General features: G+C 37.9%; 1 long non-coding RNA gene across 1 annotated transcript; it reads right to left on the bottom strand.

Moving 5' to 3' along the window:
• Positions 1 to 1,965: 1,965 nt before the first annotated feature.
• LOC142172909 (uncharacterized) lies at positions 1,966 to 13,239 on the bottom strand. The gene is made up of 2 exons (XR_012702066.1): positions 4,472 to 13,239; positions 1,966 to 2,227 (listed from the first exon to the last, which is right to left on the bottom strand). It is a non-coding gene; the product is annotated as an uncharacterized LOC142172909 (long non-coding RNA).
• Between the last annotated feature and the right edge of the window lie 5,101 nt (positions 13,240 to 18,340).

Here is an 18,340-nt window from a genome sequence, read left to right as displayed (position 1 = left end):
CGATCCTTTTTATGATAGCTATTGGTTTAAATTGGAAGTTTTATTACTATTTATGTTAAATTATTCATGTATGTTAAGCTTACCTAGTCTTAGAGACTATGTACCATCACGACATCCTATGGAGGGAGATTTACACCACCTTACTTGTTTTTTGTTGTTTTATATTCAATGAGGACACTGCATGATTTAAGTGAGGTGGGGATTCTCTGGATTATGTGTATAGTAGGTTAGTGCTAGTTCTTATTTTTAGTGTAGTTTAGTAATTTTTAGCTTAGCTTCTTGTTTTTATTTTTAGTTTAGCTTAAAAAACAGAAAAATCAAAAAAAAGTATTATTAGAAAAATTTGGACTTTTTCCGATGATGGATATCTTAGGCTATTTTCTTGAAGGACTAAAGTCTAACCAAAAACACACGCACAAAAAATTGAAAAATAGAAAAATAGAAAAATTCAAAAATATGTCTTTTATTTTTCTTTAGGTAGTAATAATCCTCTGTGATTTTTCTTTATGCCTCGGTTCTTTTTTATGGGATGTGATTTGAACCTGGTAGTAGTTTTTTTAATTTTTTAGAGTAGGTTAGAATTTAGGGAATAAATGGAGGAAGGATGATATAATTCCTAGGTGCCCTTGACTTGTTTGATCGTAGTATATTTAGGCTTTGTCATGTGTAGTATCTTTCCTATGTGTTAAAACTATCATGATGCCTCCTTTGATTGGATAGTGTGCCTTGTGAAGCCTATGTCTCATTTACTTTACTATTGTTCGCTTTTTACTTAATGCTTAACATTTCATAACTCTATGAATACCTGCATTGTTTGAGAATCATAATGGGATCGTCTTTAGTGAGTCATGTGCCATGTATGAAGTGAGCTTTTTGTGTAGTCCATGTTATTGTGATTGTATTTGGAACTTGCCCGGTATGTGAGTCAAAGCGGAATTTAAGGTGATGCTCGATTTGAAAAATGATTTTAGGCTTTCTTTTATATTTTTTAGCTTAATTGCTTGTCAAAAATAAAAGTATCTCTAATTAACCCTTTTGGGCCTATAGACTTTTATTTGGCACCCACCTTACAAGCCTATACCCTGTTTGTTCTTAATTGACACTTAATCCTTTTACCTCTTAAAGCAATTTGATTGTAAAATGAGTGCTAAAAGAAGTAAGGAGAGAATTTGGATGGCTTTCAGGTGGAACCAATGAAAGGAATAAATGTGCACTTATTTTGTAAAATAATACACCACTAGCGAAAATTGAAAAAAAAATAGAAAGAAAGAAGAAGAAAAAAAGAAGAAAGAAAAATATAGATGAATAAATTGTTGTCTTCTTCTTGCTAGTGGGGTATAAATTAAAGTAGTGCTTAAAGAAAGAGAGAATATTTTTGGTGAGTGATCTTGTTTATGAAATTGAAGTGATTGAAGAATTTGCGCTTAAGTTATCATGTGATGGGTTAAAGTGCTTAGGAGGGTTAACTACTATTCCTAAATATATCTCATCCATCCCTTAGCGCACATTATAACCATGAAAAAGTCCTAATTGATTTTAGATCGAGTGAGCTTACATTTGTAGAGATTTACATTATGGGCAAGCCTATGGTACCAATTGCATGCATGTGACTTCTTTGTGAGAGTGAGAGACTTATTTGAGAGAGTGAGAGATTTTTTTGATATATGTGAGTTCTTAAACTATATTTCCTCATGAGATGCGAAAGTGAGGATTCAACTTACTCTCTTATTCTTGTTGTAAGGGCACATGGTTTCACAAGGGATCAGTAATGTTATTAGAATTCTCTATGTCACGACCCGGATTTTTCACCCTCGGGAGTAGTGATGGTGCCTACTAGTGAAAGCTAGGCAAGCCAACTATTCCATTTTAATTACTCTTTTCAAGTCTTTAAGTCATTATAATTTCAAAATAACATATCAAATCAGCGGAAATAATAATATCAATAACAAAGCGGAAGATGAAATATGATAATTTAACTTAATACAAACTGCAGAAGTCTAAATACAACTTTACCCAGAATTTGATGTCACAATTTCACAGACTGTCTAAGATTACTACAAATAAGGTTTGAATAGAAATACACAAATCAGTCTCTAAATAAGTAAAAACAGGAAAAAATGATAGAAGGAGACGCTAAGGCCCGCGGATGCCTGCAGGACTACCTCGGGTCGCCTGTTGGACTGAAGGCAGCAACCTCACTATGGTACAAATGCTCCAGTACCAGTATCTACACACATTGCAGAGTGTAAGATTAGCACAACCGACCCCATATGTTGGTAAGTGTCTAGCCTAACCTCGGCGAAGTAGTGACGAGGCTAGGACCAGACTACCAAATAAACCTGAGCAATTAAATCATATACAACAGAAAGTAAAAGCAGATAATCACAGTAAAAGTTGGGCAGGGGAAACATGCTGCGGGGAGTAATAGATAACAACAGAATACTCAAGAAGAATGTAAAGAAACCAAAATCCAATTGCTAACAATGAAAAGGAAAACAAACACAGAATTCACTTTCATTTCTTCCTTGCTGCAGGTGTGCAACCCGATCCCATTTCACATATCTCGTTGCAGGCGTGCAACCCGCTCCCATTTCACATATCTCGTTGCAGGCGTGCAACCCGCTCCCATTTCACATATCTTGTTGCAGGCGTGCAACCTGCTCCTGTTTCATATATCTCATTGCAGGCGTGCAACCCGCTCCCATTTTATATATTTTCGTGGCGGCGTGCCCCCCAATCCCATTTCATATATTTCGTGGTGGCGTGCCATCCGATCCCATTTCATATATTTCTGTGGAGGCGTGCCACTCGATCCCATTTACAAATCAGCATCAACCACAAAAGAATCCCGGCAATGGAACAAGAGTATAACAACAATATCCCGGCAAGGGAGACAATATCGTAAACAATAACATCCCGGCAAGGGAGACAATTTCATAACAATAACATCCCGGCAAATGAGACAATATCAAAATCTACATATTAAGCATGATTAAATCTCAATGAAGTCACACAATTACAACACTAGACCCACGGGCTTGGTTGACACCGATGTATAGATACTCGTTGTCACACCTCCTTTTTCCTACACCCCCGAGAAGGGTATAAGGGAGTTTTTTACCAACTTAAAGTGACAATCAAAAAGGGATTACTTTTTAAGTTCAGAGTCACCACTTGGGATAATTTATGGTGTCCCAAGTCACCGGTTTCAAATCCCGAATCGAGAAAAAATTGACTCTGTTTTACAGTCTGCGAACACAGAAATCCGGGTAAGGAATTCTGTTAACCCGAGAGAAGGGGTTTTGCATTTCCGAGTTCCGTGGTTCTAGCACGGTCGCTCAACTGTTGTAATTGGCCTATTATCTGATTTTAATACATGTTTTAATCTATGGTTCGATTTTAACTTTATAACCGCTTTTATTTAAATATTTTTTAGAAGATTCAACGTCACATAAAATGCGTCTTGAACCACGTCACATAAATGCACCCGCAGTTCGCAACACATTTTATTTAACGTTGTTGAGATTTGGATTTGGGTCACATAAATGCGCACCCGAGTTTAGGAAGGTAAATTATTAAAACAACACACCTAAAACAACTCCGCACTTTCAAGTTTGCGAGGGCCATGGAAATTCAACTAAATGGCACGCCTCGAGTTCTAAGGATTTAAAATTAATTAAGTGAGGGCCATGAGTTTTGAAATTTTAATTGGCATGGCACGCCTTGAATTATTCCAAAGGGTTTTATTATTCGAAGCTGTTATAATCGGGTTACATGAAATGCACCCCGACTTGAGATTCACGTATCGTAACTATGTCACGAGAACCGTACTCACGGCCATGACTAAACAAATGGAATAGTAAACCAATGTGAACTACAAATTAACATGGGAAAACAGATTATTATTTTTTCCTACAACACACTCATTTTAAATCTGTTGTAGCTGTACACAGTGAATTGATAACAGTTGTGACTATGGTGCATTATCTATGCAAGTTCCTTTTCTTAACTTTATCCAATTATTAATCTAAATTCTAACAATCATTACCCTTTAACATTGAATAGATCAAAACCCACATTGGTCAGAGCAAAAGTAACACCTAGATACAGCAACTATTACCGTGAAAATCAAAAAAGAATACACAGCCGCAGTACCCCAAAATACTTCGAAGATCTCTTTTCAAAAAGAGAACTAGTGACAACTCAATTTCATTGAACAACTCCGACTTTGCAAAACTAGTATTTTTCCTACTAGTGGACTAGAAAATTCATATTTTCTTGAGCTCTTTTACTAATTTCAGTTTCTGGGTATTGCTCAATTTGATCAGAAAACTTTCCAAGTTCAACACATAATAACACAGAATTAACTGAACAGAAAAAGGAAGGCATTCGAATCATAGAAAATATCTCTTTACTTCATTTTGCTTGTACTTTATATATCTTAACTGAAAGGTGAACAACAAAAATAAACCTCAATTATTGAAACCACTGCCTTGGTCACAAATATAGTATTTCCTCCAAATGGATAGCATGCCGACGGAATTGAATGGAACTATTCGTCTACAAGAAGACACCAAACTTGACCGCAACCTACAACTACGACCTCGACGGAATCGGATTCGAATGAACGAGAACCTCTCGGAATTGCACATGGACAGCTCGTCAACTTGACTCGCACCTGTGGTGTCATTTTGGACGATTTTGAGGCTGTTTTTGGTGTGATTTTCAGCTGATTTAAGGATGGTTTTGGGGCTGATTTCGGATGAGTTTTCAGCTGTTTTAAATGGTTTCATTGCTGATTTTCCTTTGTGTTTTGGCTGGTTTTTGTAGATGGCTAAGTGGTGCTTACAAACTACAATTTAATGGCTGAAAAAAATGGTGTAACAATGGCGATTTTGAAGAGAAAAGGGAGGTGCTTTTGGTGGTGGATTGGCTACTGTGAGCTGATTGCTTTTGTTCTCGCCAAAGTGAGAATGATATGAAATTGGTGATTTCTTTTTTGTAAAACGGCGGATTCCTCTAGGTGTTAGGTCTAGGTTGTTAGGTACTATTATACAGGGGTAGGGATTAGGTTAGGGGTATGGGCCTAGGAATTATGGGCTTGGGAATTATGGGCTGTCCACAATTAGGCCTAAAAATGGGTTGTTCGAGCCAAAGTTTTATTCTTTCCCCGCGAATGAGATTAAAATATGATCTCATTTATTAATTAGTCCTACTTAAATAAAATAGCTGTTAAAATAAGACTAACCATTAAAATAAATTATTTTTTGGTATTTTTCAACATTAAAAATGACTACAAAACATTAATGGAATAATTTTGTAATTTTCGTTTTTCTTGTAATAAAATAAAGTAAAAGAGTCAAAATTAATTAAAATAGCTATATTAGGTCTAAATTAAATATTTACGTGCTAAAATATGAAAAATCTTGGGGAAGGTCAAAAGTCACATGTCTACAACTGGCCCCTCTTTGACCGGAAACGCAAAGAGTTTTCAGACAAAGAACGACTAGACAGGTTTTTTGACCCGACGCTTATTTGGGGGAGACTAAAACTGAGAAAAGGGGAATGTGACCGAGCCCTGGTATCTTAGTTGTCTACATATCCTTGGCTATAAAGGAATCATGCCACGTGTAGTTAGAAACTGAATGAGGTGATGGAGTGTACCGAGGTGGAGAGCCGATTGAGGTGTCGTCGAGGTTCCGATCCGCGGTCCCATTATTATATCAAAATCAAAAATGAAAAAGACTAACTAAGTCTATCAGCTACGAGTTACAAGGTTCCTATCTACGAGTATTCTGAAGCTTGATCTTGAGTCTTGATTGGTTCTTCATGCGGACTCTGATCTGAATCGTGATGCTTGTTAGCTGCAGGTGTTGGTTCATTCTTCTTCAGCTTTTTCAAATCAAGACGGGACATGCAGAGCTTGTGACCTCAGGCATGTCTTGAGCAGCTCACATCTTTCATTAACTTCTGCATTTGGATTCACTTCTTGTCTTTCTTTTTGTTTTTTTTTTTGTTTTTTTTCTTTTTATTTTAGATTGTGACTAATTTCTGTTGATCACCTCGGACTGCTGACTCATATTCTTGACGCGAGCTTCTTTTGTCGCTGACCTAAATTGCATTCTGAATTGAATTCTCTTATTTTCCAGGCGGGCGCCTGATTGCTGAACCTGAACCGTCTTCTCTTGTTACTTGACACTGTTTTACCTTGCACCTTGAATCATTTTCCCTTGAAACTTGAACTGTCTTCCTTCGAAACTGCTTTCTCTTGACACTTGAGTTGTCTTCCCTTGTTCTCCAGGTGGGCGCTTGATTACAACAAAACAGACAAAACAAAAGAAACTTTTTCTACCCCAGTTTGCACTAGGAGGATTTGTGAGTTGTTAGCAAAATTGTAAACCACTTGTGCTATTGATGCAATGATGAGAGTAAACTAAAGAATAGACTAGGAAAACTATAAACTAAGCTTGACTAAAGTAAAGACTGATCCTATTCTCCAGGCGGGGCCCCCCGATTTCAGGAAAACTAAACATTGATAATCTTAAGAAAACTAAAAAATTGACTTCCCCTTATTTTTCAACTTCACACTTCCTCTTTTTTTAAAAAAAAATTATTATCCTAAGAGAAAATTCATCGGACTAGGGTTTCTATCTTAGGAGAAAGATTGATCAGACTAAGATTTTGATCATAGGAGAAAGTTCATCAGACTAGGTCTCTTTTCTACTTCTTTTTTGGTATTTCAGGAAAAAGGTTCATCGGACTAAGATTTCTATCCTAGGAGAAAGTTCATCAGACTAGGTCTTCTTTCTTAGGTGAAAGATTCATCAGACTAAGATTTTGTTCCTAGGAGAAAATTCATCAGACTAGGTCTCTATCTTAGGAGAAAGATTCATCAGACTAAAATTTCTTTCATAGGAGAAAGTTTATCAGACTAGGTTCTCTATCTTAGGAGAAAGATTCATCAGGCTAAGATTTTGATCCTAGGAGAAAATCTATCAGACTAGGTCTCTTTGTTTTGGTATCTTAGGAGAAAGATTCATCAGACTAAGATTTTAATCCTAGGAGAAAATTCATCAGACTAGGTTTTCTATCTTAGGAGAAAGATTCATCTGACTAAGATTTTGATTGGGAGGAAAATCCATCAGACTAGGACTTTTTATCCTAGGAGAAAAAATGTAAAGATCAATGGCAAGATTTTATGCACAATAGCAAGACAAACAAAGACAAAGATTTGAGAAACTTCCCTTTGTAGTCTCTTCTCTTCTTTTCTTTCCCTTTTTTCTTTTTCTTTTTCTTTTTTTTTGAACCACTTTCCTTGCACTGCTTTGTTCCTGTTTCACACAAAGAAAAATTGGTCAGTTTTGAAAATGGTGGTCAGTTTGTGGCCTTGAGCCTAGGGCAGCTTGGCTTTTGCTCAATCAACTTGAGTCGGTGTCAAAAGACTTTTGTTCTGCACCAACTCTGATTGTTTCACACCAGTACCATTTGTATTTGCAGCTCAAACAGCCTTATCCCAATTGGAGATCTTTGCTTAGGTGACCTTTTTCGATATCTTGAATGACTTCCTGCTTTTGAGCAATTTGTCTGTCAGAGAGAATCACCAGTTATCTTTGCTTGCGCCAAGTAGGGTGACAAGAGTCTTTAGGGGGAGCCTTTGCATGAATCCTCAAGGCATGTTGACAGTAACAATTGAGTGTGTTGGCCAAATTCACTTTGTGTAACTGAAAAGCTGGTAGCAGTTTTGAAATCTTTTTTTTGCTTGTTTCGACAAGGACCGACTCAGAGTGGAGGACACAATGGTGCAAAGAAACAAATATTAACAAGAAATGCCCCTGTCGGAAGGACAAAAGGAAGAATTGTTTTTTCCAATAACTAGCCTTAATGATCATGACATGCATTTTGGACTCAACGGCATGATCTATCAAACTAATCCAATCTTCCATTTTACCATTCTTATGATCTTTGAAGTCAGGCCTATCCGTGTCAATCCTTTGCATCAGCTTCACGACTCACTTTCGAGTAATGGTGCCTCGAGGGGTTTTCACCAACAAGTCTCTCTCATTTATTTATCTCTTTTTACCACCGCCTTACAGTGCCCGTAAAGGTGTTCACTAGCAAGACTCTCATTTTTCTTTTTCTTATGTTTTCTTGCATGAGTAACTTGACAGTGTTCTATGTCGCGTGACAACCGTTGCTCATTGCATGCTTCTCTTGACATTCTTGAAGGCATATCGGGAGGTCTTTATTTGGAAGGTTTTTGGATAGGGTTGGACGAAAGGCCGACATGAGGCTCAAAACAGACTAAAGATGACGGGGTTGTATACTTACAACTTTTGGAATTGACTCTTTTAAAAATGAAATAAAATCTTTGCCCCAAATTCAGCTATTGGGGATTTGTTTTTGAATTATTTTTTCTTTTAAATTCTTATTTAGTTGGACCGAACCGTGAGGCTGCCTACGTATCTTTTTTTAAGGAATCAGGTCGAACGTAGTTCAAACATCTGACCTAACTAATTTTTTTTTCATTTTTCTTTCTGTTGTTTTTTTCTTTTCTTTTCTTTTATTTTCAAAATAAGTTGCCCCAACTTCTGTTTTCCGGGGGGTGGACCTTTGACTGTATTTTTTTTTGAACTTTCTAAGAATTGCCCCAGTTTGTACTCTTAGGACATGGATTTTTTTTTCTTTTTTTTACTCTAAACTTGATTCCAAAAGAGGGTAGTCAAAGAAAATAACACCGGCTCAAACGGGGTAGCGAAGGATGTAAAGTGTTTGGGTAGTAGAAAAAGGGCATCCCAACCTCGAGAACGTCAAACATGATATCTTTTCGCGATCACAGCATTGACGAACATACCTGTCTTCTTAGATCTTTTCCAGTTAAAACTGTATGAGAAATACTTTCCTCGCTGTGAATTACCCTTGTCAATTTGGGTGACTTTTCTTGGATTTTGTCTTGATGTAGAAGACGTATTTTGCCACTAACTGATCCATTTCAAGTTGTCTGGAATACACCTTCTATTGAAAATCACTTTCTATCTCTTAGTGCTAAACAAATTTCAACCCGCCCGATTATACTTAAGCCCGATCTTCTCAAATGATTCAAAAGGTAGAGATCCTTAACTTCCATGAGCATGATTACTTTGGTTCCATGTAAACTCAGCTCATGCTTATTTTTCCAAATGTTTCCAGTATCTATTCTTCTTCAAAAGTGTCTCTTTCTCACTTATCCAATTCAAGACTAAATCAGTTTTCTAAGATCTGACCAAAAATTCCGCATGCATGTCGTGTCACTAAAACTAGCGTGAAAAGAATTATGTACAAAATGGACACAAAATGACTGGCTGTTTTTTATTGAATAAAGGATGAAAGATCCAATAACAAAGAAAGAAGAAGAAAAGAAGACAAAAATAAACTACCATGGCTGAAAGAGGATTGACTTTCCAGTTACTAAGCGACATCTTAGCCACACATTCGCACATCAGCATTACTACGACATTTGACCATTTTGATTACTTTGGATTCAACACTCGAATTTTGACAATCATCCCGAGCAGCCCATGTTTTATTTCTCAAATCTGGTAAAGTCAACCCCACATTTGCCTCCATTTTTAATTTTTCGCCGCCAACTTGCTTTTTCGTGACCTTGGATCAACAACAATGGTGTTTGTTCCATTGGTTGAGAAGATGCTTTTATTTCCGAGAGATCTTGGATTTTTTTTGTGACTCGCCATTGCAAACCAACAAACCGACCACCTTTGACTAGCTTTTATTTCAAAACAACAAGCATGTTAGAATAAACACTCACTTTCTTTTTCCTTTTTTCTTCTTTTTTTTGTTTCTTTCCTTTCTCTTTTTTTTTTGTTTTTCTATCTTTTTTTCTCTTTTTTTCTTTTTCCCCTTTTTAAACCATTCGATCGAACCTGAAGTGGGTTTCCTACGTATCATGTGAGAACATGAATCAGATCTTGCGTAGTTCGGGAAGATCAGGAATAAAGTAAATAAACTAAATCTTTTTTTTTTTGGATTTTGATTTTTTTTTATTTTCCGAAAGAAAGACTTATAAAGAAGAAAGAAAATATTTTTTTATTTCGATTTTTCTTCAAAATTTTTGCAAAGAAAGACTTCTAAAGAAAAGAGATATTTTTTTTGAATATCGACCTTTTTTTGAATTTCGAAAGAAAAACTTCTAAAGAAGAAAGAAAATATTTTTGGATTTTTGGAATTTTATTTTGAACTTATGAAAGAAATGTTTCAAAAGAAAAAGAAAATATTTTTGAACCTTGAATTTTCTTTTTGATTTTTTGAAAGAAGAATGAAAAATATTTTTTGAATTTTGAGAAGAAATTAAAAGAAAATATTTTTGTATATTTTTTTTTTAAAATTGGGGTCTAAAAGAAAGACTTTCTAAAGAAGAAAGTAATGAAAAATATTTTTGATTTGTTTTTTTTTAAATTGTGGGCCGAAACCGATGAGGGTTGTCTACGTATCTCACATCCGGTGAGAATCAGACCCGTGTAGTTCGCCAAGTTTTGACGGAACAAATGAAAATATGACTTATTTTGAAATAACTTTTCTTTTTTTTTTCAAAATTTCAACAGAATTTCGGGGTAATTCAAATACCTACCTCTCACTCTCTTTTCTTTTTTCTTTTTTTCTTCTTTCGATTTTCATTTTTTTTCATTTTCTTTCTCTATTCTAGAAGCCAGTCAGTATGCAAGCTTAAATAGATAGATACGCAAGTAGCACATAAGATGTATCAGGATGGTCTTTTAATTTAGGTGCACCTGTCCTAGACGGACCCAATCCCTGTGTTGAGTCCCCAAAGTCAAATGCAAATGATACAAACAAACATTCCTACTAGGGATCCAGCATAAGGCCGAGTTATTCTAAGCTAAAAACTTGGGTATATTGTTCTATACTTGTATACCCAAGCAGACAACTCGAGCCGAGGAGGGGGCTACGTACCAGGAACCAAAAGGCCATCCGGCTTTGTAACTTGTCCGAGCCTCTTTCTTATTTCAAGGTATGACACTAACAGAAGGAGGAGTCACGTCAGCGTGCACATACCCGAAGATGAGAAGAGAAGGGTTTCGTTACAGTTTATATACAGTTTAAATAATATCAAAGCGGTAAAAAGTGACATTTAGCACATTAGGCTCAAACAAGCAAAAAATCAAATAATAAATAAAGCCAGTTATAACAATTATTCTAAGCTTTAATTCTGGAACCCTAAACCAAAAGTTATGGGTTCTTATCCCCAGCAGAGTCGCCAGAGCTGTCACACCTCCTTTTTCCTACACCCCCGAGAAGGGTATAAGGGAGTTGTTTTCCAACTTAAAGTGACAATTGAAAAACGGGATTACTTTTTAAGTTCAGAGTCGCCATTTGGGATAATTTATGGTGTCCCAAGTCACCGGTTTCAAATCCCAAATCGAGGAAAAATTGACTCTGTTTTACAGTCTGCGAACACAGAAATTCGGGTAAGGAATTCTGTTAACCCGGGAGAAGGGGTTAGGCATTCCCGAGTTCCGTGGTTCTAGCACGGTCGCTCAACTATTGTAATTGGCCTATTATCTGATTTTTAATACATGTTTTAACCTATGGTTCGATTTTAACTTTATAACCGCTTTTATTTAAATATTTTTAGAAGATTCAACGTCACATAAAATGCGTCATGAACCACGTCACATAAATACACCCGCAGTCCGCAATACATTTTATCTAACGTTGTTGAGATTTGGATTTAGGTCACATAAATGTGCACCCGAGTTTAGGAAGGTAAATTATTAAAACAACGCGCCTAAAGCAACTCCGCACTTTCAAGTTTGCGAGGGCCATGGAAATTCAAGTAAATGGCACGACTCGAGTTCTAAGGATTTAAAATTAATTAAGTAAGAGCCATGGATTTTGGGATTTTAATTGGCATGGCATGTCTCGAATCATTCCAAAGGGTTTTATTATTTGAAGCTGTTATAATCGGGTTACATGAAATGCACCTCAAATTGAGATTCACTTATTGTAACCATGTCATGGGAACCATACTCATGGCCACGATGGTTTATGACTAAACAAATGGAATAGTAAACCAGCGTGAACTACAAATTAACATGGGAAAACAGATTATTATTTTTTCCTACAACACACTCATTTTAAATTTGTTGTAGCTGTACACAGTGAATTGATAACAGCTATGACTATGGTGCATTATCTATGCAAGTTCCTTTTCTTAACCTTATCCAATTATTAATCTAAATTCTAACAATCATTACCCTTTAACATTGAATAGATCAAAACCCACGTTGGTCCAAGCAAAAGTAACACCTAGATACAGCAGCTATTACCGTGAAAATCAAAAAAGAATACACAGCCGCAGTACCCCAAAATACTTCGATGATCTCTTTTCAAAATGAGAACCAGTGACAACTCAATTTCATTGAACAACTCCGACTTTGCAAAACTAGTATTTTTCCTACTAGTGGACTAGAAAATTCATATTTTCTTGAGCTCTTTTACTAATTTCAGCTTCTGGGTATTGCTCAACTTGACCGAAAAACTTTCCAAGTTCAACACATAATAACACAGAATTAACTGAACAGAAAAAGGAAGGCATTCGAATCATAGAAAATATCTCTTTTCTTCATTTTTCTTATACTTTATATATCTTAACTGAAAGGTGAACAACAAAAACAAACCTTAATTATTGAAACCACTGCCTTGGTCACAGATATAGTATCTCCTCCAAATGGATAGCGTGCCGACAGAATTGAATGTAACTGTTCGTTAACAAAAAAGACACCAAACTTGGCCGCGATCTACAGCTACGACCTCGACGGAACCGGATTCGAATGAACGAGAACCTCTCGAAATCGCACACGAACAGCTCGTCAACTTGACTCGCACCTGTGGTGTCGTTTTGGACGATTTTGAGGCTGTTTTTGGGGTGGTTTTCAGCTGATTTAAGGATGGTTTTGGGGCTGATTTCGTATGAGTTTTCAGCTGTTTTTCAATGGTTTCATAGCTGATTTTCCTTTGTGTTTTGGCTGGTTTTTGTAGATGGTTAAATGGTGCTTACAAGCTACAATTTAATGGCTGAAAAAAATGGTGTAACAATGGCGATTTTGAAGAGAAAAGGGAGGTGTTTTTGGTGGTGGATTGGCTACTGTGAGCTGATTGCTTTTGTTCTCGCCAAAGTAAGAATGATATGTAATTGGTGATTTCTTTTTTGTAAAACGGCGGATTCCTCTAGGTGTTAGGTCTAGGTTGTTAAGTACTATTATATAGGGTAGGGATTAGGTTAGGGGTATGTGCGTAAGAATTATGGGCTTGGGAATTATCTGCTAGGTCTAAAATTAGGCCTAAAAATGGGTTGCTCGAGCTCAAGTTTTATTCTTTCCCCGCGAACGAGATTAAAATATGATATCATTTATTAATTAGTTTTACTTAAGTAAAATAGCTGTTAAAATAAGACTGACCATTAAAATAAATTATTTTTTGGTATTTTTCAACATTAAAAATGACTACAAAACATTAATGGAATAATTTTGTAATTTTCATTTTTCTTGTAATAAAATAAAGTAAAAGAGTCAAAATTAATTAAAAAAGCTATATTATGCCTAAATTAAATATGTACGTGCTAAAATATGAAAAATCTTGGGGAGGGTCAAAAATCACATGTCTACACTCGTCACTATGCCTATATGTCGTACTCCACAATTAACACATAGCAAATAAGACACAACTCCTAATCCCTCATGCTAAGGTTAGACCAAACACTTATCTCAAACTTTCACGGCCAAATCAAGCCTCAAACACCATTTTTACTTTAGAATTCGCCTCCAAATTACTTGTATCTAGCCCAAATTAATTTAACAACATCAATAAATGATAAAGAATTCATACCCAATGGTTAATTATAGATTTTCTATCATTTTTTCCAAAATGCCAAAAATCAGCCCTGGGCCCGCTTGGTCGAAACTCGAGGTTTGGACCAAAACCTGATCACCCATCCACCCATGAGCCCAAATATGCAATTAGTTTCGAAATCCGACCCCAAAATGAGGTCTAAATTTCAATTAATCAAAAAGCCCTAACTCTACCCAAATTTCTAATTTCTACCATAAAAACCCTAGATTTTTGGATGAAAATTGATGAAATGTAATGGGAAATCGAAAGAAAAACATTTAGAATCATATACCAATACTTTGGGGAAGAACTTGTTTTTTGAAAATCGCCTCAATGCTCCCAAATTTTGAAAATATGAAGTAAACGAGTTCTGCCCGTTTTTGCTACTGTTTTAAAAATGACTGGGCAAGCCTTCATCGCGTTCGCGATAGGCCAGTCGCGTTCGCGATGGGTCAGGCCCAGCTGACCATCGCGTTCGCGTTCGCGGAGCTTCAGCTCCTAGAGCCTTTGTGTTCGCAGTCAGATGGCCGCGTTTGTGTAGAACAAATGTGAAATCCCTCCCCCAGGCCACTAACCTTACGCGTTCGCGAGTGCCTTAACGTGTTCGCGAAGGGTACTCCCCCCACAGCTTCGCGTTCACATCCTAAGCTATGCATTCGTGAAGAATAAACTGGCACCTGAGGAAGTTTGCCTTACGCGTTCGCGAGTGGAACCACACGAATGCAAAGAACAAAACCTCTGTGCACCTGAGACAGCAAAACCTACAACTTTTCTAAGTTTAAAAACATCTCGAAATCCATCCGAAACTTACCCGAGCCCTTGGGGCTCCATACCAAACATGCATACTAACCCAAAAATATCATATGGACTTATTTGTGCGATCAAATCACCAAATTAACACCTTTAACAACGAATTTAGCATCAAAATCAAAGGAAAACCTCAAGAACACTTAAGTTTCAAATTTCACAATCGAGGGTCCGATTCACATCATTTCAAGTCCGTTTCTTACCAAATTTTAGAGGCTCAACTTAAATCATATATAAGACCTGTACCGGGCTCCGGAACTAAAGTACGGGCCTGATACCATCAAATTTAATTACGTTCAAATTTCCAAAAACTCTAAAAATTTTAGTTAAATAATTTCCTTCAAAAATTTATTTCTCGGGCTTGGTACCTCGGAATTTGATTCTAGGCATACGCCCAAGTCCCATATTTTCCTGCGGACCCTTTGGGACTGTAAAATCACGGGTCCGGGTCTATTTACCCAAAATGTTGACCGAAGTTAACCTAAATTCTTTTAAAATGCAAAATTCATCATTTTTCACAAACTTTCACATAATGGATTTCCGGATACCCGCCTAGACTATGCACGACAATTGAGGTGAGACAAAAAGAAGGTTTTATGGCCTCGAAATATAGAATTTAGTCCTTAAACAAGTCATCACATTCTCCACCTGTAAAACAATCGTTCGTCCTCGAACGGACATAAGAAGGAAGTACCTGAGTCAGAGAAAAGATGGGGATAGCGGCTCCGTGTATTGGGTTCGGACTCCCAGGTCGATGCCTTAACAGGCTGACCTCTCCACTGAACACGAACAGAAGGGAAACTCTTCAATTTCAATTGACGAACCTGTTGGTCTAGAATAGTTACAGGCTCCTCCTCATAGGATAAGTCCTTGTCCAACTGGACAGTGCTGAAGTCTAACACGTGGGATGGATTGCCATGATACTTCCGAAGCATGGACATATGAAATACTGGATGCACGGCTGATAAGCTCGGTGGAAACGCAAGTTTGTAAGCCACCTCTCCCACTCGATCAAAATCTCAAACGGACCAATGAACCTAGGGATAAGCTTGCCCCTCTTCCCAAATGTCATCACGCCCTTCATGGGCGACACCCGAAGCAATACCCGCTCGCCGACCATGAATGCCATATCACAAACCTTACGATTAGCATAACTTTTTTGCCTGGACTGAGCTGTGCGAAGCCTATCCTGAATGATCCTGACCTTGTCCAAGGCATCCTGCACCAGATCCGTACCCAACAACCGAGCCTCTCCCGGCTTAAACCATCCAACCGACGCCGCCTACCATATAAAGCCTCATAAGAAGCTATCTGGATGCTCGACTAGTAGCTGTTGTTATAGGAAAACTCCGCTAAAGGCAAAAACTGATCCACGAGCCTCCAAAGTCAATGACACAATCTCAGAGCATATCTTCCAAAATTTGAATGGTGCGCTCGGACTGCCCATTCGTTTGAGGATAAAATGTTGTGCTCAACTCGACCCGTGTGCCCAACTCATGCTGAACTACTCTAAAAAAATGTGAGGTAAACTACATACCTCAGTCCGAAATGATAGACACGGGCGCACCATGAAGATGAACAATCTCCCGGATATAGATCTCAGCTAACCTCTCAAAAGAATAAGAGACTGCCACAGGAATCAAATGTGCTGACTTGGTCAGCCTATCAACAATAACCCACATTGCGTCGAACTTCCTCTAAGTCCCTGGGAGTCCAACCACAAAGTCCATAGTGATACGTTCCCACTTCCACTCGGGAAGCTCAATCCTTTGAAACAAACCACCAGGCCTTTGATGCTCGTACTTTACCTGCTGATAGTTTAAACACCGATCCACATACGCAATAATATCCTTCTTCATCCTCCTCCACAAATAATGCTTCCACAAATCCCGATACATCTTAGCAGTGCCTAGATGAATAGAGTACCAGGAACTATGGGCCTCCTCTAAAATTAACTCTCGGAGTCCATCCACATTTGGCATACAAACTTGACCCTACAACCTCAAAACCCCATCATCTCCTAATGTAACCTGCTTGGCACCACCGTGCTGCACCATGTCCCTAAAGACACACAAATAAGGATCATCATACTGCCGATCTCGGATATGCTCAAATAAAGAAGAACGAGTGAATGTGCAAGCTAATACACGGCTGGGCTCAGAAACATCCAACCTCACGAACTGATTGACCAAAACCTCAACATCCAAAGCAAGCGCTCTCTCACCGACCAGAATATACGCAAGACTGCCCATACTAGCTGACTTCCTACTCAAAGCATCGGCCACCACATTGGCCTTTCCAGGATGGTATAAGATGGTGATAACATGGTCTTTCAATAGCTCCAACCACCTTCTATGCCTCAAATTTAGCTCCTTATTCTTGAATAAATACTGTAGACTCTTGTGATCCGTAAATACCTCACATGCCACGCCATAGAGATAATGCCTCTAAATCTTCAACGCGTGAACAATGGCTGCTAACTCCAAATCATGAACAGGATAGTTCTTCTCATGAATCTTCAACTGACGTGAAGCATAAGCAATGACCTTGCCATCATGTATCAACGCCACACCAAGTCCAATACAAGATGCGTCACAATAAACTGTATATGGCCCTGAACCTGTGGGCAAACCCAACACTGGTGCCTTAGTCAAAGTTGTCTTGAGCTTCTGAAAGCTCGCCTTACACTCGTCTGACCACCTAAACCGGGCACCCTTCTGGGTCAACCTAGTCATAGGGGACGCTATAGATGAAAACCCCTCCACAAACCGATGGTAGTAGCCTGCCAAAACCAAGAAACTCCAGATCTTTATAGCTGATGCGGGTCTAGGCGAGTTCTTGACTGCTTCTATCTTCTTCGGATCTACCTGAATACCCTATGTTGATACGACATGACCCAAGAATGCAACCGAACTCAACCAGAACTCACACTCTGAAAACTTAGCATACAACTGACTATCTCTCAAAGTCTGAATAACCACTCTCAGATGCTGCTCTTGCTCCTCCCGATTGCGAGAATAAATCAAAATATCATCAATGAAGACTATCATGAACAAATCCAAGTAAGGCTTGAACACTTGGTTCATCAAATCCATAAAAGTTGTTGGGGCATTTGTCAACCCAAATGACATCACCAAGAACTCATAATACATGTACCGAGTACGGAAAGCTGTCTTAGAGATATCGGATGCCCTAATCCTCAACTGATGGTAGCCAGATCTCAAGTCAATCTTCAAAAATACCTTAGCACCCTGAAGTTGATCAAACAAATCATTAATCCTCGGCAATGGATATTTATTCTTGATTTTAACCTTGTTCAACTATCGGTAATCTATACGCATTCTCATCGATCCGTCCTTCTTCTTAACCAACAACACCGGCGCACCCCAAGGCGAGACACTAAGTCTAATAAAGCCCTTTTCAAGCAAGTCTTGCAACTGCTCCTTCAATTCTTTCGACTCAGGCGGGGCCATACAATATGGCGGAATAGAAATGAGCTGAGTGCCCGGAGCCAAATCAATGCAGAAGTCAATATACCTGCAGGTGGCATACCCAGCAAGTTTGAAGGGAATACCTCAGGAAACTCACGAACAACAGGCACATAATCCATAGAAGGAACCTCAGCACTTGAATC

Source organism: Nicotiana tabacum, chromosome 18 (genome assembly GCF_000715075.1).
Source record: "Nicotiana tabacum cultivar K326 chromosome 18, ASM71507v2, whole genome shotgun sequence".
Taxonomy (NCBI): Eukaryota; Viridiplantae; Streptophyta; class Magnoliopsida; order Solanales; family Solanaceae; genus Nicotiana; species Nicotiana tabacum.
Note: the sequence above shows the minus strand (reverse complement) of the source record. Positions and strands in the feature narration are given on the sequence as shown.